Consider the following 24,733-nt stretch of genomic DNA (forward strand, 5'->3'; position numbering starts at 1 on the left):
ACTTGCAAAAGTGGTTTTATATTGATAAACTTTTACCACTATTGCAAAGGTTTGTGAAGAAATTTGTTGTAAGAAGCCATCCTAAACATAATAAGATAATTAAAATGATAAAAAATAGATAAAATAAGTAGAAATTAAGCTCACGGTGTACAATTGAGTTGAGAGAGAGCAATAATTACTCTTCTTAATATTTGCTACTGGCTCTCTGGAATCTTGCTACTCAAACTTTAATGTATATATGAATCATCTTGGGATCCTGTTAAAATGCAGAACCCATTGCAGGAAGAAGTGTGGGGTGGAACCCTGTATATAGCACATTTCTCACAATCACCCAGGTAATACCCAATACTCTTCTGCAGACCACACTCTGAGTAGAGGTAGAGGCTATGTGGTATTTAATGGAGGAAAAGAGTTTTTGAGCCTCTGTTGATTGACTGCAGATTCAATTCCAGCTGCCAAGTGAGGTCCTCAAGAGATAATGCCCCTCTTTTTGTATAAGTTTTAAACTAGTTGGAAAATGAAACAAAAAGGTAAATATTGAAGCAAAAGTAACACCTTTATTACTGATGGGAGTCTAAAGTAAAGAATGTAGCTTCACATGAGAGCCACATGGACTTATTCTGGATGATGGCAGGCCAACTTACCCACCTGCCCAGCAGCGCTGGACTGAGGCAGTGTGCTAGGAGAGAAAAGCTCCTGCTCTTTGGACCTAGCTCACTCCCCAGAGGAAGAAGCCAGAGCAGGGGTGAGAATGCCTGCCTAGTTAAAGGGATGGAGAGCAACCTGGAGTTATAGACCTTCACAGAAAGTAAACATTGGGAGGGCGAAAGAAGCAGTCCTCATGCCCACCTGCTGCCTTTGAACCAGGCAGCTGCAGACCAGCAGTGTCTCCATCTTTAACTTTGAGGGAGAAAATGCCTTGGAAGGAGGCACACTCTCCAGGAATCATCAGAAACCATAGGGGTTTGGGGGGCAGTCTGCCCCTGTTCTCATCAATATTTCACTTGAGCTGTGCTTCTGTGCTGCCCAGATAGAACCCCTTGGAGGCCAATACTGGAGACCAGCTGCAGTTAGTTGCACAGCAAAGAGGCAGGCAGGAATTGTCACAGGACAACGTGGGGAGAGCAAGGGGAGCACTTCAAAGGTTTCTTCCAGACTCACTGCCTCTCCTAGATACCCTACTTCTCAATACCATATAGATAGTGGACAGAAAACATCAAGGGAAGAAGTAGAGCCTAAATCCACATCAAAAAGGCAAGAATCATAGAAAAAATCCAGAAAAGATGTTCAGAGGGTCACAAAATTAAATGCAATTGATAGATCAGAGATAAACAGACGTATCAAAGAAGATATGGCAGATAAGCATGGAAAAATGTGCTCCAGATCATTAATCACTAGGGAGATGCAAATTAAAACCAGGAGATACCACTACACATCTACTGGAATGGCTAAAATATAAAAAGAATTACAAACATTTATCAAGAAGCCCTGAGCCTGATGACTTCACTGATGAATTCCACCAAACATTTAAAGAAGGAAGATCAGTCCTTCTCATACTTTTCCAAAAACTGAAGAGGTGGGAAAACTTACTAACTCATTCTGTGAGGCCAGTAATAGCATAATGAAAAAGTCAAAGATACTCCAAGAAAGAAAACTATGGACTAATATCTTTTATGAACATTGATGCAAAAATCCTCGACAAAATACTAGTAAACTGAATTCAGCAGCATATTACAAGGATTAAACAACATGACCAAGTGGGATTTATTCTGAAATGCAAGGATGTTTCAATATATGAAAATTTATCAATATGATACACCAAATTAACAGATGAAGAAAAAAACCCATATGATCCTCTCAATTAAAGCAGAAAAGTCATTTGACAAAATTCAACAACCTTTAATGATAAAATCACACAACAAACTAGAAGTAGAAGGAAACTACCTCAACATAATAAAAGCCAAACATGAAAAAACCCATAGCCTACATTATACTCAATAGTAAAAGACTGAAAGATTTTTCTCTTAAGATCAAGAACAAGACAAGGATGCCCATCCTCACCATTTTTATTCAGCATAGGACTGGAAGTTCTAGTCAGATAAATTAGCCAATAAAAAGAAAGAAAAGTTATCCAAATTGGAAAGAAAAAGTAAAATGATTTGTTACAGATATGATCATATATATGTACAAAACCCTAGGGATTCCACAAAAAATTGGTAAAACTAATAAATAAATTCAGCAAAGTAGTGAGATACAGTCAACAGACAAAAAATCAGTTTTACATCTCTACACTAACAATGAACAATCTGAAAAGGTAGTTAAAAAACAGTTGCATATACAATAGCATAAAAAAAATACTTAGGAATTAACCAAGGAGGTGAATGATTTGTACAATGAGAACTGCAAAACATGGCTGAAAGAAATAAAAAAAAAATAAGTAAATGGAAACATAGCCCATGTTTGTGGTTTGGAACAATTAATATTGTTAAGATATTAATACTGAAGTGATCTACAGATTCAATGCAATACCTATCAAAACCCCAATGATGTTTTTTGTAGAAATAGAAAATCCATCTTAAAATTCATACGGAATCTCAAGGGACCCTGAATAGTCAAAACAATATTGAAAAAGAAGCACAAAGCTGGAGGACTTGCCCTTGCTGATTTCAAAATTTATGACAAAGCTTGGCGACCAAAACAGTGTGTTAGGGCATAAAAAAAGACATATAAACCAATAGAATTGAATAGAGAACACAGAAATAAAACTTTACATATATGGCCAAATGATTTTTGACAACCATTCAATGGAGAAAGCACAGCTTTTTCAACAAATGGTTCTGGGAAAACTGGATATTCACATGCTAAAGAATGAAATGGGACCCTTACCTAACACCATATACAGTAATTAACTAAAAATGGAGCAAAGACCTAAATGTAAGACCTAAAACTATATCACTCTTAGAAGAAAACATAGGGTAAAAGCTATAGCAATGATTTCTTGGATGTGACACCAAAGGCCTAGGTAACAGAAGAAAAAAGACAAATTGAACTTCATGAAAATTTTAAAATTTTGTGCATCAGAAGACAATCTTAACAGAATAGGAGAAAATATTTGCAAATCATCTCTTATAATGTATTAATGTCCAGAATATAGAGAGAACTTCTCAGACTCAATAAAAACAAAAATGTAGGGGCACCTGGGTGGCTCAGCTGGTTGAGCGTCTGCCTTTGACTTGAGTCATGATCTCAGGGTCCTGGGATCGAGCCCCGCGTCGGGCTCCCTGGTCGGTGGGTAGCCTGCTTCTCCCTCTCCCTCTACCCCTCTCCCGCTTGTGCTCTCTTTCTCAAATAAATAAAATCTTAAAAAAAAAGTACAACCCAATTCAAAAATGGACAAAGGACTTGAATAAATATTTCCTCAAAGAAGATATACAAATGGCCAATAAGGACTTGAAAAGATGCTCAACATCACTGATAATTAGGGGCATGCAAATCAAAACCACAATAAGATACCACCTTGCAGCCATTAGGATGGTTGGTATAAAAAAATCAGAAAATAGCAAATATTGGTGAGGATTTGGAGACATTGGAAATGTTGTGACCCACTAATGGGGATGTAAAATGGTATAGCCAGTGTGAAAAACAGTAAGGCAGTTCCTCAAAAAATTAAAAATAGAATTACCATGTGATCCAGCAATTTCACTTCTGAGTGTATACCCAAAAGAACTGAAAGCAGCATCTCAAATAAATATTTGTAAACCCATGTTCTGAGCAGCATTATTCATGCTAGGTACACCTGGAAGCAACCCAAGTGTCCATCTGTGGATAAGCAAAATATGGTACATACATACAATAGAATATTATTCAGCTTTAAAAAGGAAGTAAATTCTGCACATGCCACCACATAGATAAACCTTGAGAATGTTATGCTAAGTGAAATAAGCCAGTCACGAAAAGACAAATACGGTATGACTCCACTTATGTGAGGTACTTAGTCAAAATCATAAAGACAGACACTGTCAGGGGCTGGGGGAAGGCAGAAATGGAAGGCTATTGTTTTAGTGGGTATAGAGTTTCAGTGTTATAAAATAAAAGTGTTATGAAGATGGATGGTGGTGACAGTTGCACAACATATGAACGCATTTAATACCACTAAACTAGACACTTAGAAATGGTTAAGATCGTAAACTTGATCTGATGTTTGTTTTATCACAATGAAAAGAAAATTGGGAAAAGAATCCAGGTGAATGGATAAACAAATTGTGGTATACCCATGCAATGGAATTCTACTCCATAGTCAACAAAAATGGTCTACTGATACACACAATTCTGTGGAAGAATAATCGTGCTTAGTGAAATAAGCCAGACAAAAATAGTATATGCTATAGGATTTTATTTATATAAAAATTCTATACAGTGCAAGCTAATGTATAGTGAAAGACAGCAGAGCAGATTGCCGGTAGACAGAAATGGGACGGGAGGGGTGGGGGGAGATAACATGAAGGGGCAGGATGAGACGAGACCTTTGCAGAGATGGATGTGCTCAGTAACTTGATTGTGGTGATGGCTTTGTGGATGTATGCTTTTGTCATAAGGTATCAGATTGTGTTCTGTAAATATGTACAGTTGATTGTATATCAATTATATGTCAATAAAACTATTAAGTTTAAAAATCCTGGCTAACATTTTGGGGATACTCTGTTCACTGTGGTAGGTGTCGGACAGCTGGTAAGCGGGCCTCACTTAAAGGTCAAATGTGGTGTGGGCAGCCATCACGGTTGCTACTGACGTTTGCTGATGGTGTGGCTCCCTGGACCACGTGGGCATCCTGGGTGATAGGAAGTGCAAATGAGAGACCGAGGACAGAGTTACTGCTTCTGCACTGTGGGAATTCTATACCAAGTCCCTCTTTCCCAGCTGGTCCTACATGCTGGCCACACTCCCAAGGGCCTGGAGGAACTTCTGTCATCACTTACTTTCTTCCTCTTCCCCACCCCTCTCCAGAACTGTGCACAGACTCCCAAGGCCCACTGCCCAGGTTCACGTTCAGGCTTCACTAGTTAGTAGCTGTGTGGCCTTAGACAACTGTATCATTTTCTTAGGCTACCTAACAAAATAACACAAATGGGGGTGCTTGGCACAACAGAAATGTATTATATCACAGTTCTGGAAGCTACAGGTCCAAAATCAAGTGTGAGCAGATTGGCTTCTTCTGAGGGCTGGGAGAGGGGTTCTGTTCCAGGCCTCTCCTCTAGCTTCTGGTGGTTTGCTAGCAATCTTTGGCCTTTGGCTTGAGGCAGGAGAACTCTACTCTTTACTTGGCCTTCTCCCTGTGTGTGTGTATGTCTCTTTTTAAAAGGACATCGTCATCCTGGATTAGGGGCCCACCCTTCTGCAGTACGATCCTATCTTAACTAATTGCATCTGCAATGGCCCTCTTTACTAATAAGATCACATTCTGAGGTACTGGGGATTAGGACTTCAGCATATGAATTTTCAGGAGATGCAATGCAATTCATGACAACTTCTTTAACTTCTCAGTGCCTTAGCTTCTCTGCCTGTAAAACAGGGATATTAATAATCCCTACATCTTGTGGTTGATATAAAGATTCCATCATCATAACACATGAAGCACTTTGAGACGCCCGCTCCCTGACACAGTGAGCAATTGTGAAGTGTCACTATCACTGTTGTTCTCTCCTGCTGCATGTGCAGATTTTGAGCTGCAAAGAGTTTCTGTTCTGGATTCACAAGTCTACATCCCCTCCCAGCCCGTCACCACCCAAAGTTTTTACCAGCACACATAAAAATAATACAAAGCAGAATATGCCAAGTACGGAGGTCCTGAGGGGGTGATAGTTCTGTGTGCTGGGTAGTCATGGGGGCCTTCGTGGAGATGTTAGCAGACTTTGAAGACAGGGAGGAAGATTTGAATCCTTTTTTCAAAGAGGAATTTTATGTTTCAGATTTGGGGAAAAATTACTGATCTTCGAACTTCAACGTCTCATTTGTAAAATGGGAAAACCACAATTATTGCAATGATTAAATGAGACAATGTAGCTAAAGTGCCTGTCAGATACCCCAAGCATAATAGGTTCTCAATGAATATAAACAAATAAACAAAGATAATTCCACATTGGAGTACAATGACAGACTGTTCCCCAAGGACGATACGGGAGCACAGTGATCACCCTACTCGGGGGACCTCTCCTGCAGTCACTTGGACACTTGGAGCTGGTTTTAAGTTGAAGAGGGCACCTTGAAATATAGCCACAGGGGATCCGTGGTGTGCTGTGGGTCTACAAAGAGGCAAAAAACTCAGCCCCCTCTGCTATCTTTAATTCATAAGTTCCTTATTCCAAACTAGGAGTTTCTTATTCCTTTTATATAAATTGACAGGTTAGCTTGAAGAAAGCATGTTTGCAGCTTATAAAATAGAATAGGCATTAACCTCTTCTCAAAGATTCATGTGCTTGAAGTATTCGAAGAAGTGGTATTTTTATTAAACCCATGTTTGAGTTAAGGGCGTTACCACATATATCACATTTAGATCACAACTTTTCAAAGAGAGGAGACTCAAACACATCTATAATAGAATTAGAGTAAGCATAATTTCAGATTTCTTTGATATTTGGGACAGCACTTCAGTATCTTGGATTTTGTCATTATGGATCCTTATATTTCTTTTTTGAGCCTCAATTCTTCATCTTTAAAATGGGGATGATACAGTTAGTATAGTAATTAAATGAGACCGTGTAGGTGAAGGGCCTGTTATAAAGCCCTAAAATTTGTGGTTCTGGATGCCTCGTGTTCTTCCTATTTGGGGAGAATCCAAAATTTGATGGTAGACAGGGCTTGGCTGACCCCAGTGGAAATCAAAGGGAGGCAGATTCTTTTCTACCCTTGACCCTTGGCTGCTAGAGCATGGATGGGTGGCCAAAGGGTGACCAGTCAGAGGCTCCCACTGGGAGCATTCAAAGGCTCAGGGCCACGTAGATACTATTTGTGGTGGCAGCTGGGATGCTGGTGACAGTGCCGCAAGGACCCAGGACCAGCAGAGCCCAGCAGGGTGTTGGCTGGGCTTTGCCCACAATAGTTTCTGCCTAAACCCAGCTCCCCCAGCGATCCGGGGAACTGATTTCTATCTTTCAAACAAATTCATGTTTTATTTAAATTAGCCGGAAAATCTGCTCGTTGTTTGCAGCCTAAATCACTGAGCAGAGCAAGCTTCAACTTAATTTTATAGTAAATGTGCAAAATTACTAGTTAAAGGATTATGGCTGGTGGATGGTTGAGTTTCTCCTGAGTTTTACTCCACAATACAGTCGATTGTTACAGAAAACCAAGATTATTCAGAAAAAGGGTGGTGTCTTGATATTCCAATATAAATAATATTTTCTAGGCACCAAAAGCAGGTTTTCAACCACATAGTGGTTGTAAGCCAAGAAGTTGTTAGCCAGTGTCTGAGAATTGCTGTGGGTATTCACCATCCCGGACTGTCTAGATGAGTTACCTGGGTCCTGAGTGGCTTCTCCTTCTTCCTGTTTAAGAGGCTGCACCCAAGCTCAGTTTCATATTGGAACCAGTGACTTTCTCTCTCATTTCCAATCCCCACCAGACCTCAAGGAGACTAAATGGAAATGCCTCTGAAATCCACTGGTAAGAGAGCAGCAGAAACATTGTGTACATATGTGTGTGCAGACATGCTTCTGTATTAAAACATAGACTCCTGTGTTTAAGTCACGTAACAATACCATATGGCCACCAGCCATTGTGTCAGAAGGTAAGTATTTTCCCTTCAGATGATACTGAGTATCATTTGTTCAGTTTTTAAAGTTAAATGTCATCTGTCTTTTAAATTTTCATTGTGATTGTAAGCTGGTAACTAAAAATAAACCAACAAAACAAAATAAACCCCAAACCCTGCAAAATGCTATTTGTCTCTCCAACCTGTGCTTATCATCTGACATGAAAACTCACCAAGACAATTTTCTTGACAGTACTTTCGTTTTCTTCCTTCCTGCTTCCCTTCCTCTCTCTCCCTTTCTCCTCTTTTTCTCTTTCTTTCTCGTGGGAAAGTATAATGTTTGGTTTAAATGCTTTAATGCACTTGGAGGGGTGAATTTTTTCTCTTTCTCCCTTGCTGCCTCCCCGCCCCCGCTCCCATCCCCTCTTACCCTAGGAATGAAGAGGTCAGATAGAATGAGCTCTTCATAAATGTCTGAGGAAAATAGGTTTGCGATCCCATAATATGGAAAGACATTTGTATCATTTATATTCTAGGTTGGTTGATAATACCATCTTACAAAATTGGTTAATTATGCGGCGGTTCAATCATTTATCATGTTGGAAAAGTGGGGTTTGGGGGAAGATCCAAGATAAAGACAGTGGTGGTAAGGGAAGACTCAATTTATAGCTTTTACCAGCAGTAAAATCTGAAGCCTTACAAAATCTCGATAGGGCCCAATTACATAAAACCAAGTTAATTTTTCTTGCATGATCGATATTTAAAAGCCACTTGGTGAGCCATATTGGGACACCTATGTTTGGAAGCATGTGAGCAAACATCTGTGATCACATTTATAGGAATCTATTGAAAAAGATGCTTCCGATTCAAGATGTGTTATTTCAAATGTGTAATGTCTACAGGCATCTCTGCATTCAGAGTACCTAAAAAATGAGGTAAAATCATAGAAACTCATTTTCCTCACTTCTTTTGCTTTTTACAAACCTTCTCTTTAACTAATGCTTTCTGCATGATGGTCCTTTCCCTCTAATCCTTAAATATTTTCAAAATCATGTTCATGTCTTCAATGACTACTTTTTGTGCCGCGCAGAGACCTACTTCGCATAGCCCCTTCTCTCACCAACTTTAACATGCAAACCAACATACTAACGTATGTCTGCAAAATGGTAAAAGGGATGTTCCCTTTCAAGAATAAACAAAAGAAAAATGTAGGTAACCAAATCCAATAAGAAGAATGCATGTAACATCATGGTATTGTAGAAAGAACCAAGTTACATTTTCGGCATCACTGATACTGATAAGTCACTCGATGAGCCATTTTGAGACACCTCTGTTTGCAGTGTGCAAAGTTAACAGCTGGGTCCCATTTATAACATTCCACTTAATAACACGCTTCAGAGTCCAGGTTTAGAATTTCAGATTTGCAATTTACAGGCATATTTGCCTCCAGATATCAGAAGACAATTTTAAATTGGATAAAATCATTGAGGAGAAGGTAGATCATGTTACTGCATATCTTTTAAAACTCTTAATGGGAGTACTATCATTAGTATGATAGGTTTTTCTTGTATTGCTTTTGTTTTGAATCATCTTAAGATCTTAAACCTTTCCCCTTCCTACCAGAGTCATATTTAGTAGCCTCTTTCCATACCTACCCTGGAGTACAAAAATGTAATCCTCCAAACAATTGAAAACAACTTTTTAACATGGAATGTTGAATCTTATGATGAGTCTTGTTGAATTCTCCAGTCTTTGGAGCATAATATTTTGAAAAAACAAAAAACACATGGTCTGTGGAGGCTGACTGATCTGTGTTCATATAGCTATTCAGTTAGAACCTCTGCACTTGCCCTCACTGAGCCTTGCTTCACTTTTTGTTGAAATGGGTAAAATATTGCCAACTTTACAGAGTTGTTTCAAGGACTGAATGAGAATGACAATAATAGTTAAGATTCATGAAGGAATTTCTATGTGCTAGAAACTGTTGGGGAGGAAAACACTTTTCCTCTACCCTCAGGTTCATTGTCTGGGGGGCCTGTGAATTTAACTGAAAAAATACAGATTAAAATGAGAGAAGGTGGGCGCCTGGGTGGCTTAGTCGTTAAGTGTCTGCCTTCGGCTCAGGTCATAATCCCAGGGTCCTGGGATCGAGTCTCACTTGGGCTCCCTGCTCGGCAGGAAGCCTGCTTCTCCCTCTCCCACTCCCCTTGCTTGTGTTCCTGCTCTCGCTATCTCTCTCTCTGTCAAACAAATAAATAAAATCTTTAAAAAATAAATAAAATAAAATGAGAGAAGGTTCCATGTTCCATGTAGTGTTCCATGTAGTGATCCATTACTATGATGTAATGTATAGTGATTAACATAACATAATAATAAAAAATAAACAAAAAAATAAAAAAATAAAATGAGAGAAAGAATACAAATTTATTAATATGTTTGCACACACAGGAATTCACAGAGAAGAAGTGAAACCCACAGGAGTGGTTAGACTTGGGATCTTATATACCATTTTAGCAAAGGAAAGAGGGTTTAAGGTTCAAGGAACTATAAATTGTGGAGAAGTAACAAGGAAATACATGGCAGAACTAATGAAAGGTTATTTTGGTAAGCTTTGTTTATGCAGACTCATTTTGGTGCTGACTCTATGTCTCTTGCAATACCCGTTGCTTTCTTCATCCTAGTACAGGAGGGTGGGGAAATCTTATTCCAGCTTTACAAAGGGAAATGCATGCCTTGCATGTAGGCGGGAAAGGGGAGGGCAGAGAATTCTTTCCTGTATCTGTTGATTCTTAATAGCCTTTAGGTGAAAATAATCTTTATGCTGGGTGCCTGGGTGGCGCAGTTGGTTAAACAACCAACTCTTGGTTTTGGCTCAGGCCCTTATCTCAGGGTCCTGAGATCGAGCCCTGCATTGGGCTCCACGCTCAGCATGGAGTCTGCTTGAGTCTCTCTCTCCGCCCCCCTCTCTCTCAAATAAATAAATAAATCTTAAAAAAAATAATCTTTATGCTGAAGTGGCATATTTTGGGGTGGCATACCCTGATCCCTTCAGTATCATACTGAGAGCTTTACATTGACTCGATAATTCATGCAGATGAAGTGCACATGGAAAAGGTGCCACATTGATTAGGCCAGAGAAATGGGAATTTATTCCCTCTTTCTATGTCATTATAAATTTTTGTAAGAAATTTTTACATAGTAGACATAATAGCCTAATGGACACATCTTAATATACTTTACCATTTCCCTATAGTTGAAGATCATTTAGATTGTTTCTACTCTTTGTTTTGTTATTAAAACTTACATAGCAATGAATATTACTGTGCCTGAATTTGTATTTGCATTTTGAATTTTTCACCCTTAGTACACAGGCCCAGAAATATAATTACTGAGTCAAGGGATATGAACAATTTAAGGCAAATTTGCTTTCCAAGTGGTTACCCTAATTTATCAATCTCATCCCATCCTTGCTATTATAATTTAATCTTTTTCTGGTTGATGGTTGTAGAATGGTACTTTGTTTTACTTTAACATTTTAACATTACTAATGAATTGAATAATAAAAATATTTACTGGCAATTTGTATTTCTTCTATTGATAACTGTTTATTTATGTCTTTTTCCTATTTATTTATGTTTTGATGTTTTTCTTATTGATCCCTAAGAGTTCTTCGTATATTAAGAGAAACTCTTTGTTCATTATCTGTTAAAAAACAAAACAAAAACAAAACGCCCACACCTTGCTGTTTGTCTTTTACTTCAGCTTATGTTAAATTTTAAGATTTATTATAATTTGAGGTTTTATGGGGTAAAAAAAATCTATCAGGGGCATCTGGGTGGCTCAGTCGTTAAGTGTCTGCCTTCGGCTCAGGTCATGATCCCAGGGTCCTGGGATGGAGCCCCGCATCGGGCTCCCTGCTCCGCGGGAAGCCTGCTTCTCCCTCCCCCACTCCCCCTGCTTGTGTTCCCTCTGTCACTGTGTCTCTCTCTGTCAAATAAATGAATAAAATCTTAAAAAAAAAATCTATCAATCTTTTTCTATTAAACCTTCTTCCACTGTTTTTATAATCTAAAACTTTTCACCTTCCAGAGATCAGAAAAAAATGTTGAAGGGTTTTCTTCTAAGTTTATTTTTGGTTTGAGTTTTTTCAATTTAATTCTCTGGTTTAGAATTTGTTTTGATGTGTGGTGTGGGAAAAATATCAAAGTATTTTTTTCCACTGTATCACAAAGATAGGCCCACATAACTTGGGCCCCATTAAAATTAAATGAACAAAGACATCTAAAGCAAAACACCCAAAGCCAAAAAAATCAATTAATGGATTTTTTTTTTCTTGGAAAACTGTCTTTACAAAAGAAAGAAACTTAGAAAACTGTTATGTAAGCTCAGGTTTAGCCCAGGATTTTTAAAACACAAGAAAAATTTCTTTTCATATTAATTATTCAAGGCATACAAAACATTGCTTTTCCCTTATTCTAGAGTACACATATCTGTTTCTCTTGCTGTATAAAAATGTTGAGTCTTTTATATCTCTATCTCTACATCTATCTATGTACATACATGCATACATTCCTCATGTGGCCACTACTCACCTCCTAAACCTCATGAAAATGAAATGATCCTCCAGGTGAATGAGAACTTGTAGTTGTGGTACAAAGGACTTGCTGGATTAATTCTTTGCCACGCTGCAAGTTGAGACCTCAGGAGGGTATCCTGATTGAGATTGAAGCATATACATAAATAAATCCCCAGCCAATGCTTGATTTGAATAGATATATGGGAGCTGGGGATGGAATTGACCAGATGCTGGACCATATGATAAACACAGAGGGTCATGGTGTGGTATAAAAACCGGGCATTTTTATGGTACAGCTGGCCGTGCATAATCTTCTCCTAATTTATAAGCAGGAGCATCTGTTCTCTAGCTGCCACTCTTTCCAATTTTCTAACGGCCTTCTCCTTGAGTCTCTTGTTTAATCGAGCAGCTCCCCCATGCTGCGGGGAAGAAGGCAGGGGTTACCAGCAGGGAAAAATGAGATGGCCCTGAATCTGCCTTTCAGAGAAGAAAGGGAAAAATATCTCCAGAAAGATTCTTGGTCTTATTCTCAGTAAGATTTCTTTATTATCCAATGGCATTTTGAAAATGGTTTTAAATGGAACATCTTGGGCTGCCATCATTGGGCTGGGTCATTATAAGGAGAAATTTCTCTCTGCCCCTTAATCAATAAGAGGAGAATTGAGGCCAAATTATGGCCTCACATTGCTTCCAGTCAGAGTAAGTATCTCTTTCTTTTTAATTTGGATCAACTAGCAGTCCAGGAGACTACACAGGCAAAATTGGGAGGTAAGAGCCAAGACATCCTTCTCACCATACAACTCATTTCAAAAAACAAAAAAATACAACCTCCCCCCCAAAAAACCCAAAAAGCCTTTGAGAGGGACTATCTCCCTACTCACTGTTCTTTCCTTCTGTTACGATTTTTTTCCTGCTTCTTGCCAGGGCAGGGTGGGGTTGTTGTGGTGGTGGCATGCCCTTCATTAGCTGCTAGAGGAGGTCCAGCTTTCCACTGCCTCTTTGTTCAACCTCACTGATATCATAGGTGACGGAACCTTAGAATGTTTTTATTTCAAAAGGGACTTCTACCACTGGTATTAAAAGATTCAAAGAAATGAACGTCTTAATGATGGAATTTTGGTTTTTGGGGAACACATAGATAATATAGTTTAAAGAGAAGGAATACTTTACCTTCAAATAAGACTATTTTGGAAGACACTCATTGGTCTAGGGCTTAGAAGAGTCTTTAGTTCTGCCCCTCCTAGTATTGTGATGTTGGTACTGTCAGGCTCTCTGAGGCTGTGTTTCCAGGACCTAACAATGGGAATAATAAGTACTCCAATTCATTTTACAAAAATACCTTTTAAGGTAAAAGACATGAGACAAATAGAAGTGACTATGTTAAATCCGTGGACATGTGGAATATTAGAACTACCTGAATTTTTCTAATTTATATAAGTAATATAATTTATCATCCAAACCAGGATACTTTGAAACAGAATGGGGGTGAGAACTGCACAGGAAGCTGTGATAATAGTAAACTGTCCTGGGAAAATCTGGACATATGGTCTCCTTGGCCATAAGAGGCTCTAGAAGTCATATGCTCTAATTACTCATAAGACTAACTTTGTTGGGGCACCTGGGTGGCTCAGTTGTTTAAGTGACTGCCTTTGGCTCAGGTCACGATCCTAGGGTCTTGGGATCGAGCCCCGCATCGGGCTCCCTGCTTGGCTGGAAGCCTGCTTCTCCCTCTCCCACTCCCCCTGCTTGTGTTCCCTCTCACGCTGTCTCTCTCTCTCTCTGTCAAGTAAATAAATAAATAAATAAATAAATAAAGTCTTAAAAAAAAAACAAACCAGCTTTGTCCCTGGACACTATACACATAAGAGAGGATAGAAAAATAAATAAATAAAAGGCCTTTCCACTGATTTGTTATGTGTTAGGGGAAGCTGAGCACATTCAAAAACTCAACGATGTTATATGTGATGATCCTCCAATGTTGCCTTTTGACCCAGTATCACCTTGGCCATTGGTACTCCCAGGAGCCTCCTGACCTCTCCATCCAATAGTGTTGATAGAACAGTAAAGAAGCAAGCCAAGTGGTTGAGATGATTTCTGCAGTGCTTTGCACACAGTGGGTAAAGGTCAAAGGAAACTGTGACCCTGATGATCCCTTCTCACTCCTTCCTTCAGCTTTACCCATTTCTCTTGGGGCATGCATACTGTCCTTGAATGCCTGTGATCTCCCCACCATGTTCTGATCCAGCCTACATCCATAAACACTGATGGTGCTCTGTGTTTGATATAATAAAGTTTCTCCAAATCCTCTGATCATAAGAATCACCAGGGGTGCTCTCCTGGTGATTCTGAGTCAGTAGATTTGAAATACGGTCTGCTGATCTATATATTTAACCAAGTTCCTGGGTGATTTTTATGATCACATGAGTCTGAGATATATGATTTAATAAATTTGAGAGAAGAAATATGCCTTCCAGATCTTTTCACCCAGTGGTTATTAAAGTATGGCTTTCCAACCAGCAGCATCAACATCACCTAGGGACTTGTTAGAAATGCAAATTATTGGTGCTATATTGGGTAGGAAGTCTGGGGGTGGTGGTGGAGGGAAGTGACCTGTGTTGTAACAGACCCTCCAGATGATTCTCATGTAAGCTAAAGTTCCAGACAACTGATTTGGACCAACCCTTTTTTCTTGTCCTCCATTTTATAGATTAGGAATGTTGGCATGCTCTTCTCTCACTTTGGGATCTTGGGTGTTGAGAGAGGGACCTATAATCCCCAGATGATTGGGAACAGGGTAGAAAACAGATGGTAGGTGGTTATTGAAGATGGGCATGACCCTCCAATTTGTCTCTCTGCTCCCAGAGTGAGGGGTCTTGTATGTGTAGATAAAAACTCATGTTTGCCAAGAAACTGCTAAAAGACACAGGTTTCTGAAGAGCCACACCCCTGTGGTAGACCAGAGGCTGGGTGTTAATAGTGACTCCCCACCAAAGAAATCCCCTGAGAGCCCAGACACCAAGAAGCCCCAGTTCCTTATAGAAAAAGACATGTTTCACTCTTCGTGAAGTTTCAGCTGTGCTTTCGGTGGTTAGTCTCTGTTTATTCTCAGGGTGGTTGATGAAAGACTCTTCTAATTAGTGCTGCAGAAGAACATCTGAAATTGTAAACTATAGGCAACTATTGATGTGGTTTAATTACACGTCTTCCCCTGTCACACTGAAATAATGAGTATTCAGACATTTCATATACTCAAAACAAGTGTTCACAGACTTCAGTCATTGACTACAATTTTCACAATGTTTTCAGTGTTCAGGTACAATATGTGTTATTATTTATTTAATATTTTTCATTTATTCTACTTAAAAACTATTTTAGAATAGTTTTAAATTTCCAAAAGATTTATGAAAATAGTACAGAGATTCTCCCAAATATATGCCCCTCATTCAGTTTCCCCTATCATTAACATCTTACATTAGTAGAGTATATTTGTCATAATTAATGAATTAATATTGACGCATTATTATTATTAGAGTCCATACCTTATTCCAGATTTTCTTAGGTTTTACCTAGTGCCCTTTTTCTGTTTCTTGATCCCATCTAGGGTATCACTAAATTAAATTTATTACTCATATTTGGCTTTTAACTGAGACCTATTGAACAGCTAACTAATGCGAAATGATGCTACTCTGGCTACTGCTTTTGCTGTGAGTATAAAAGCCCTTTGTCTCTGACCCAAGAGTCTCCTGTCTACTGTCAGCATCAAAGAAACTTTGACAAGCTAACTTGTTATCTTACAATACCAGGTCTCTTAAAGTTCCCGACAGTTTGTTGTACAATTGAAGTGGGGCGCCTGGGTGACTCAGTCAGTTGAGCATCCAACTCTTGGTTTCAGCTCAGGTCATGATCTGGCGGTCATGGGATCAAGCCCCTAATAGGGCTCTGCACTCAGTGCAGAGTCTGCTTCAGATTCTTTCTCCCTCTCCTTCCCCCTCTGCTCCTCCCCATACATTCTCTCTCCCAAATAAATAAAATCTTAAAAAAAAAATAATTCAATTAAGTTGTGAAAGCCTTCTTACAAAGTGATTGTTAAAAGTTGCCAGATTTATAAAGAGTAATAAGGTTTATGAGTTGAACTGAAAAACTCAAGGAATATCAAGGGATTTGAATTTGTAGTTTCCATAAATTAAAATATTTATTTAAAAACATCACAACATTCCCAGAGTGAATTTTCTCGCATGAAGGATGCCATAAAACTTCTATAGATAGTGCTCTACTGGACTGTCTCATCTTGGGTAACTGTCATATGAACTTACCCAGAGTGTTTATGGACACGAAGGAAAAGCTTTACTGTCTCAAGGGCATTTAGCATATGATAAAGAGCTTTAATCCAAAGAATGAATCTCTAATGGTGGAATTTGGGCACCAGTGTGGGATTAACATTCCTCAAGTCATATTATGAGGCAGGGACTTATTTTGCAGATTCAAAGGATGGAGCAAAGGCCTCTTATCTTGATCTTTCCTGAATCCTCATGACCTAGAGCAGGCATATCATTTGTGCTCATTAAACATGTGTTAAGGCATTGTGATTGAACTAATTAATGATTTTAAACAAGAGAAAGCCATGATCAGATTTTCATTTTAGAAAAGTTATTCTGGCTGTCACATGAAAATTAGATGGGAGGAGGCAACTCTAAATAGAAGACCGGAAAGGAAGTGGCGAGTGAACTTGATAGTAGACACACAGCCGAGACTTCTAGGGTTTTGGAGAAGATTTTACCCTATTCAGGAAATAACTAGTCTGGTTCAGGAAAACAGCTCTTGGCTTGTTACCAGGCCCTTAGGGAGGCCAAAAGCCTGACCAAGTGTAGGTGTGTGACCATGTCACCTAAGCTTCCCATCATTAATGGGTGTTCTCAGGGACCATCAAGCTGGAAGGCGGGGGGGGCATAATCAAGACTGGACCCAAACATGTTCTTAGAGCACAAATAAACTGCAGGACCTTGAGAATCAACAGGTAAGATGACCCATTCTGTGACTATGTGACCTACTCCACCTCTTTCCCAGATACACCAGCTTTCTTGGTGTGCTCATGAGCAAATGTCCATGCGGTAGAGATGGAGGCTATGATACACAGCTCAAAAGCACGAGCTTCCTCTCACTGAAGCTGGCCTGCTTCTGCCCTTTTGAATGCGCCGATTGGAAACAGCAGCAAGCAACCTATGAACACCTTGTATGTTAACATATCTTAGAGGGGGCGGTGATTTGTCCCCATTGGTGTAGGCACATCTAGATTTAGGTTTGCTTTTCTTGCCCACCATGCTTCTGTTTGGCACAGCATCTGTGGACTTACTGAGTATCTTATTGTCCATTATGCTCTGTCACACAACATTGCTTCTCAGAAAGTAGTCTCTTCATAGGAAAAGAAGTAGGGCAAGTATATCCAACTATTTACTCGGCATCTCTTTGGTGATGTTTTAAAGGAACTTCATGCTCAACATATCCAAACCGGAACTCATGATCTTCTCAACCACAGCCCAGTGCTTGTGGGCCAGTTTCTGAGTGAATGGCACTGCCAGCCACCTGGATACCCAAACCGGAAGGCTCAGTGTCATGCTTGGCACCTCCTTCTCTTTCATCCTTCATATCTAATCTCTTATGTTTGCCTTCTAGATATTTCTTAAATTCATCTACTTCTCCCCATTCTTACCATCCATGCTGGATGGAACTTTCAAGAAGACTTTTAATTACGTTATTAAATAAAGACTACCATAGCTTTTGCCCTTGCTTCTGCTTCCTTGTTCCTGATGGCTGAGTGGATAGGAGCCCTGGAAGTGCAGAAAGTGTCTTGGAACCGTGAGGCAGCAAGAATGTGGACAAAAGCTGACAGGCAGAAGGATGGCAAAGTGGAAGAACAAAATGAGCCTGGATCCCCAAGGACTTGTTGCACTGCCATGATGTCTCAAAAATGGAGAATCTTCGTAAGAGGCAGGGATATGAGTGAAAATGGCTTTATTAAGTGTACTCAGCTTGTGATCAAAACTCAAGTTTAAATGGCTGTGGACTGTGTAACCCAAAAATTTGTGGGCTCTACCCCAGAATCTGCAGGATCAGCTGGTCTGCGATGCTTTTTCTTTCTTTCTTTCTTTCTTTCTTTCTTTCTTTCTTTCTTTCTTTCTTTCTTTCTTCTTTCTTCTTTTCCTTCCTTCCTTCCTTCCTTCCTTCCTTCCTTCCTTCTTTCTTTCTCTTTCTTTCTTTCTTTCTTCTTTTTCTTTTTTAGATTTATTTGCGTAGAGAGAGAGGGCACGCAAGAAAGAGTGTGCATGCACGGGGTGGAGGGGCAGGAGAGTGAGAAAGTCTTAAGCGGATTCCTCGCCAAGCACGGAGCCCACCACGGGGCTCCATCTCAAGCTCCTGAGATGTCTACTTGAGCCAAAAACAAGAATTCGTCGCTTAACTGACTGTACCACCCAAGCGCTCCATCCCTTTGTTTTCTTTAGGTCCAGTAGGACTACTAAAATCCTAAGTAAGTCATAAAACAGTAGTTGGCAAGATTATTGAAACCCCAAGAAAATGTAAAAAATGAAAGCCTCAGACTTTTGACTTCAGCTTGGGTCATGATCTTAGGGTCCTGACATCGGGCCCCACATAGGACTCTGTGCTCAGCGCAGTGGCTGCTTATTCCTCTCCCTCTGCTCTCTCAAATAAATAAATACGTAAATAAATACATAAATAAAATCTTTAAAAGATAAATGAAAGTCTGGGAATGTGAAGGATAAGAATAAAAAGTTTATGCTATATAATCATTTTGGTACAATAGTTTTAATCGGTTTTATAAACTTTGCAATAGTTTGTCTTCTTTATGTTTCTTAAGGGAATTAGAACATTTCTGAGTCTTTAAATTTTAAAAGGTCTTTGATTAAATTTTTATTAAGTGTTTAAATGTTTGGATAAATCTAATTGTTTATATTCATTTTTTGATTACTTGTGTACATAATATATGGTTAATTAGGGAAATGGTTTTTTAAAGAATGTCACTTGGTTAATAAGTTAAACAGATTTATAAATGGAGCACTAGACGATGTACTACTATTAAGAACACATTTCCTTCATAGGCTAAAACCCGTCGAACATTAAAGCATCTGTCCATCCCTTTCTGCTCTGGGTTCTGTGGCCTTAGCAGCACAAGATCCACTCTGTTAAGGTGACCTAACTAACCACGGGTTCTTTGATTCAGTACAAGTATACTGAAAATATTCTGCGCGCCACACACCCAGTGTGCTGACACAGTCCCACTCACAGCCCTAAACATCTGTTCTCTTGACAGACACCATTTAGACCATGGGATGGCACTGATTCCTGCTTCCTGCTCTATGTCTGGAAACAAGATAGTGTGTGGAGTGGTAAGCTCTGTTCTCAAGATGCCAGAGCAAACAGCTTCAGATTACATTAGGAGGACTTGAAAAGTAGACCTGCTCAGTAAGAGAAAAGACAAATTGATTTGCCGCTCTTCCTTCCATTACATGAATTAAACTAATAAATGTTTGCATCCAAGGCATCTTTTCCAAAATCATCCATTTTCTTGCTCTGTTCGTGCTCCAAAACATCTTTCCAGAAGTGTTCACACATTAGTGTTGCATACACAGCAGTTGCATGTAGTAGTAGCTAAGACATATTTTGCAGGACTGAACACTTCTTTTTTTCTATTGTATCTCGTAGGTGTAGATGGAATGTCATGAAAGGTGATACTATTGCTTCTCTAGACAATCAGAAGGAGATGGTACCTTAGAATTGTGAGTTATTATTATAAAATATATAATATGATTTCATTGAAATCTCAAAACATTACATTTTCAACTTAAATAGCTTTGATATTGAAATCTCACTAGTTATAGATATAATTTTATTAATTATAAAGTGGTCATTAATTACCCTTTATTTTGCTTTTTTAATTTTAATTTTTGTTTTAGAGAGGGAGGGAGAGGAAAGGAGGAGCAGAGGGAGAGGGAGAGAGAATCTCAAGCTGCGCATGGAGCCTGACATGGGGCTCAATCTAACAACCCTAAGATCAGAACCTGAGCTGAAATCAAAAGTCAGATGCTTAACCAGCTAAGCCACACAGGCACCCCTATTTTGCCTTTTTCAAAGAAGATATCCTAGATATTTTAATGGAAAATAGTTTTTTGAAAACAATACAATAAAAATATTTATATTTTACCTTAACATTTATTTTAAAAGTATAATCAAGTCCATATACATTATATTTTATTTTTAATCCTAAATCATAAAGAATAGCCATAAGTCAAGAAGGTGGTAGGAACTGAATTTCATGATAGAGCATAATATAATTTGTTCATCTGCTTACAGATGGAACAGTTTGGTGAAACATATATCATGAAAAAAAGGTGAAAAGAAAAAGATAGAGAAAATCTTGAAATAAATGGCCAGCTTAACTTAAAATCTGGAAACAATGATAGAAACTAGACTTCACAAACTATTTAATGAAATTTTAATTACTGGTCAACACAATGAAAACGAACAAGAAAATCACTCTGACATACATGGTTCAATCATTTCAGATGGAGTCTCTATGGACTTTATATTCTTTATTAAATGAAGATTTAATTACAGATCATAAAATTGTACACACAGAAAGCACAGATGTAATCATTCAGCTGGAAAGAAAGAGGGAATAGATAGCAAACAATCAACAGTATTTGAGCAAGGCAAATTAACACCAACAGAAAACACTGATGTCATGTTTATATAGAATAATACTGTATGTCCGATATTTAACCAAGCATAATGATGCTTTTCTGGTAATAACAGCAAAATAGTTAAGGAAAGCAATGTGAAATTTCTAGGTTCTGTAGAAATTATTCTGAAATTTGACTCAATAATGGGCCAACATGTAAGACTTTTTAAATGCAAAAAGAGTCCCTTTCTAGGATAGAGAATTCAAACTGAGATCATTCACTAAATATGTAATGAAAAGAAAGAATGAATCATGCATAAAAATCAAAAAGGCAAACATTTTAAGTTTACCTAGAGCAAGGACAAAGGTCAATGTTTTAACAACAAATATTTATCATACATATTGCTGAGCTAACATAAAAAGTAAACAAGGAAGTTGAAATTAATGATTACCTCCCTATCTTATACCTAATTTTAAAAAGTACAGGTCTGAACTGAAACAACAACAACAACAACAACTTTAATCTTGAAATTTTAGTCATTGATTTAAAAGATTATCCAAAGCAAACCCATGATAATGGCATTAACATGGTTGGTAATGAAAATGGTATATACCCAGAATTTGGCCCCAAATCCAGAAGCATTCTTTGTGCCATGTATAGTATGGTTAGAATTTGTTACCAAGAGAAAAGGCTGATAGTAATGAAATTCTTTGGAACAGCGCAGAGATTATATACATATTTTCCTCTGCCTAAAGATGAAGCAGTTTGATGAAGCACATATAAAATTTGACCTTACAAGGGCGCCTGAGTGGCTCAGTCAGTTAAGTGTCTGCCTTCAGCTCATGTCATGATCCTGGAGTCCTGGGATCGAGCCCCGCATTTGGGTCCCTGCTCAGTGGGGAGTCTGCCCCCCCACTCATATTCGCTGTCAAATTAATTAATTAATTAATTAATTAATTAATTTGACCTTACAAACCCTCTCAAAGGATGAGCATGCTGAATAATTGCTGTTAAATGAGTTGGTTTTTAATTCAGGCAAGGTACAAGATGCCTTGAAAGAGTAGCATGGAACAGCTGTTCTCCAAAAAGAAAATCATGGTCTTTGGTGGAATATCAAATTAATTTTGAATTTTTGTTCTCTACAGTTGTTTGCTGTGAAGCATTATTCACTATTAATAAAATAAGCAAAGCTTTCTAAAAATAAAATATAGACAACAAAACCAACCTAAGTTTGGCTATTTCACTTTTCCAAAACAGTCTGTGGGCCTTGGTAGAGGAAAATTTCTCCAAAGTGAAATCAGTAAAAATGATATCAGAACTACAGTGTCTGTAGGAAGGTTGTTTACTTTGCGTTACTGCCAGCAGAACATAAGATATGTGAAAATCTTGATTCAAACAACATAATTAGTCATTGTAAAATGATGTGAATAGAAGTGAAGGCATGAATAATATTATGAAGTAAATAGATAATGATAATAATAAATAGATAATAATGTATAAATCACATACCTCTTTAGTTTGTTATTCATCTGAATGTCACTGGCCATCCAGACATTGTAATAATAACTAAATTCAATCATCGTGGATATTTGAGCAACTTTAAGTCACATAAAAACCATAGTTTTCCACACTTCTCAATTTTATGCTTATAAAGGCACATTTGTCAAGATTGCAGGAGAGGATGTATTTTAACAGCTTGTTTGCTTTTAAACACATAGTTTCTGAAATGTGAGCCTCATTTATTTCCGCTCTTCCCTTAGTTCCTGTAAATGCTGGGAATAGTTCTGCTCTTCACAAAGGATTGGGCCTCCAACACACAGGACCTCCCTGAGGCTGGCCTCACTTCTCCCCCTACCACATACCTAACAGGAAGTGAAAGGGACTTCTCCCTTCATCTTAGAATTGCGGCGAATGCACAGAGCTGAGGCCCACATGGGGTGACTACCTGCAAAAGTTAGAGTACCACCAATTCCTGTCAGTTATTTTTCTCCTGAAATGCAAAGTGGAGTCCAAACTGGTCCTTCAATCCTCATTCCTATTCCCTCTGCCAGTTTATACAAGCAATGATAAAAGTTTATTGAAAAGAGAGGCATTCAGGGGCTCCTGGGTGGCTCAGTCAGTTAATTGTCTGCCTTCGGCTCAGGTCATGATCCCAGGGTCCTGGGATCGAGCCCCAGGTCTGGCTCCCTGCTCAGAGGGGAGTCTGCTTCTCCCTCTCCCTCTGTGGCTCCCCCTGCTTGTGCTCTTTCATTCTCTCTCTCTGTCAAATAAATAAATAAAATCTTAAAAAAAAAAAGAAAAGAAAAGAAAAAAGAGGAATTCATAGGAGACTTGGTGCTTTCCCCCCATTGACATCTGAGGGGAAGTCCAAGAGGACAAATCCTGCTTCAAGGGGAGACTGGCGTCTCACCCCCATCTGGTGCTTGCTGACCTGCCACCACTTACAGGCTCCCCCGAGTGTTCCAGAGAGAAGACTGATGAGAGAGCTCTGGTGGGGAACATGATGGCTGAGAGTTCTTGACTTATAGGAGAAATAAGTGTGTTCCTCAGATTTGTGAACATACATACTGGTGCCTGCCTTCCTCCTGAAGAATTCTGATAGCAGGAAGCTGGTTAGAGTATACTTGAATGGCTGCACAAGGCAGGAGGGAAGGAGTAGTAGAAGTGCATTTCTCCCATTCAGTATGTCAAGGATGGTGATTTTCCCAGAGACAAGTAGGATAACTGGGTTTGAGCTGCCTTGGAACCTAACAGCAGAGGACTCAAGGAGTAACATGCTATGGGGTGGTCTGCAGAAAACTGAGGGGGTTTATAAAAGATCAGCAGTTGTAGTGGTCAGATTTCAAAATGGCCCCCAACGATCCCTGCATTCTGGTATTTACAGCCTCATGTTGTCCTCTCCCAGATTGTACCTGACCTGACCATCATGGCAGAAGTGAGAGCATGTCACTTTTGAGACTGAGTTATAAAAGACACTGCTGCTTCCATCTCTTTTTTTCTCTTTCTCTCTCTCTCTCTTTTTCTGTCCAATCATGTGCTTTGGGGGAAGTCAGCTGCCATGTCATGAGCAACAGTATGGAGAAATCCATATGGCAATGACCTGAGTGAGGCCTTCTGCCAACAGCCACCTGAATGAGTTTGGGTTTCTGTCTACATTCTCCAGCCTCAGATTAGCCTTGAGATGACAATATCCCCAGCTGACAGCTCATCCTCAAACCAGGGTGGGGAGAGGGGCAGTAAATGGCAGGAGAGGAGAAACTTTGAATTGGGTATGGTATTATGGTTTTGGTTTAGCCTAGACTGGAGTTTTTAATACCTGAAATTGTCTGGAAAGTTAGTTTGACTGAGATGCCAAGAGTTAGGGAAGGGAGATTCAACATAGCATGAATGGATGTGATGATGAGAGACAGACCCAATTAGGTCAGCCCATTCAATATAACAGGAACAAGCTAGGTGGGTGTTTGTATGTGTGTGTATTTCCTATGATATAGAGAAGAGGTAAGCAATCTTTTCTGTAAAGGTCTAGATAATATTTTAGGCTTTGTGGGCCACATATGGTCTCTATTGTACAGTCTTGAAAAAATACTTTTAGCAAATGTAAATACACTCAGCTCCTGGGTTGCACAAAAATACAAAATTCAGGACAAGGACTAGATTTAGCCTCTGGACAATAGTTTACCAACATTTGATCTACATGATATACATGAACAAAGAAAG

The 24,733-nt window shown here is 38.9% G+C and overlaps 1 protein-coding gene across 5 annotated transcripts in view; it reads left to right on the forward strand.

Moving 5' to 3' along the window:
• LOC145723119 (uncharacterized) overlaps positions 1–24,733 on the forward strand; it is a 55,445-nt gene that overhangs the window by 25,860 nt on the left and 4,852 nt on the right. For 2 of the 5 annotated variants that reach the window (XR_014147968.1, XR_014147967.1), the window contains exon 4: positions 19,648–19,723. The exons of 2 other annotated variants lie outside the window; for them this stretch is intronic. The gene's annotated coding sequence lies outside the window, so the exon portion shown is untranslated. Of the gene's footprint in view, positions 1–19,647; positions 19,724–20,039; positions 20,114–24,733 lie in introns of all 5 variants that reach the window. One more of the 5 variants, XR_014147969.1, reaches the window with a different exon arrangement.

Source organism: Leptonychotes weddellii, chromosome 8 (assembly GCF_054177405.1).
Source record: "Leptonychotes weddellii isolate Sample4059 chromosome 8, ASM5417740v2, whole genome shotgun sequence".
NCBI classification, from domain to species: Eukaryota; Metazoa; Chordata; class Mammalia; order Carnivora; family Phocidae; genus Leptonychotes; species Leptonychotes weddellii.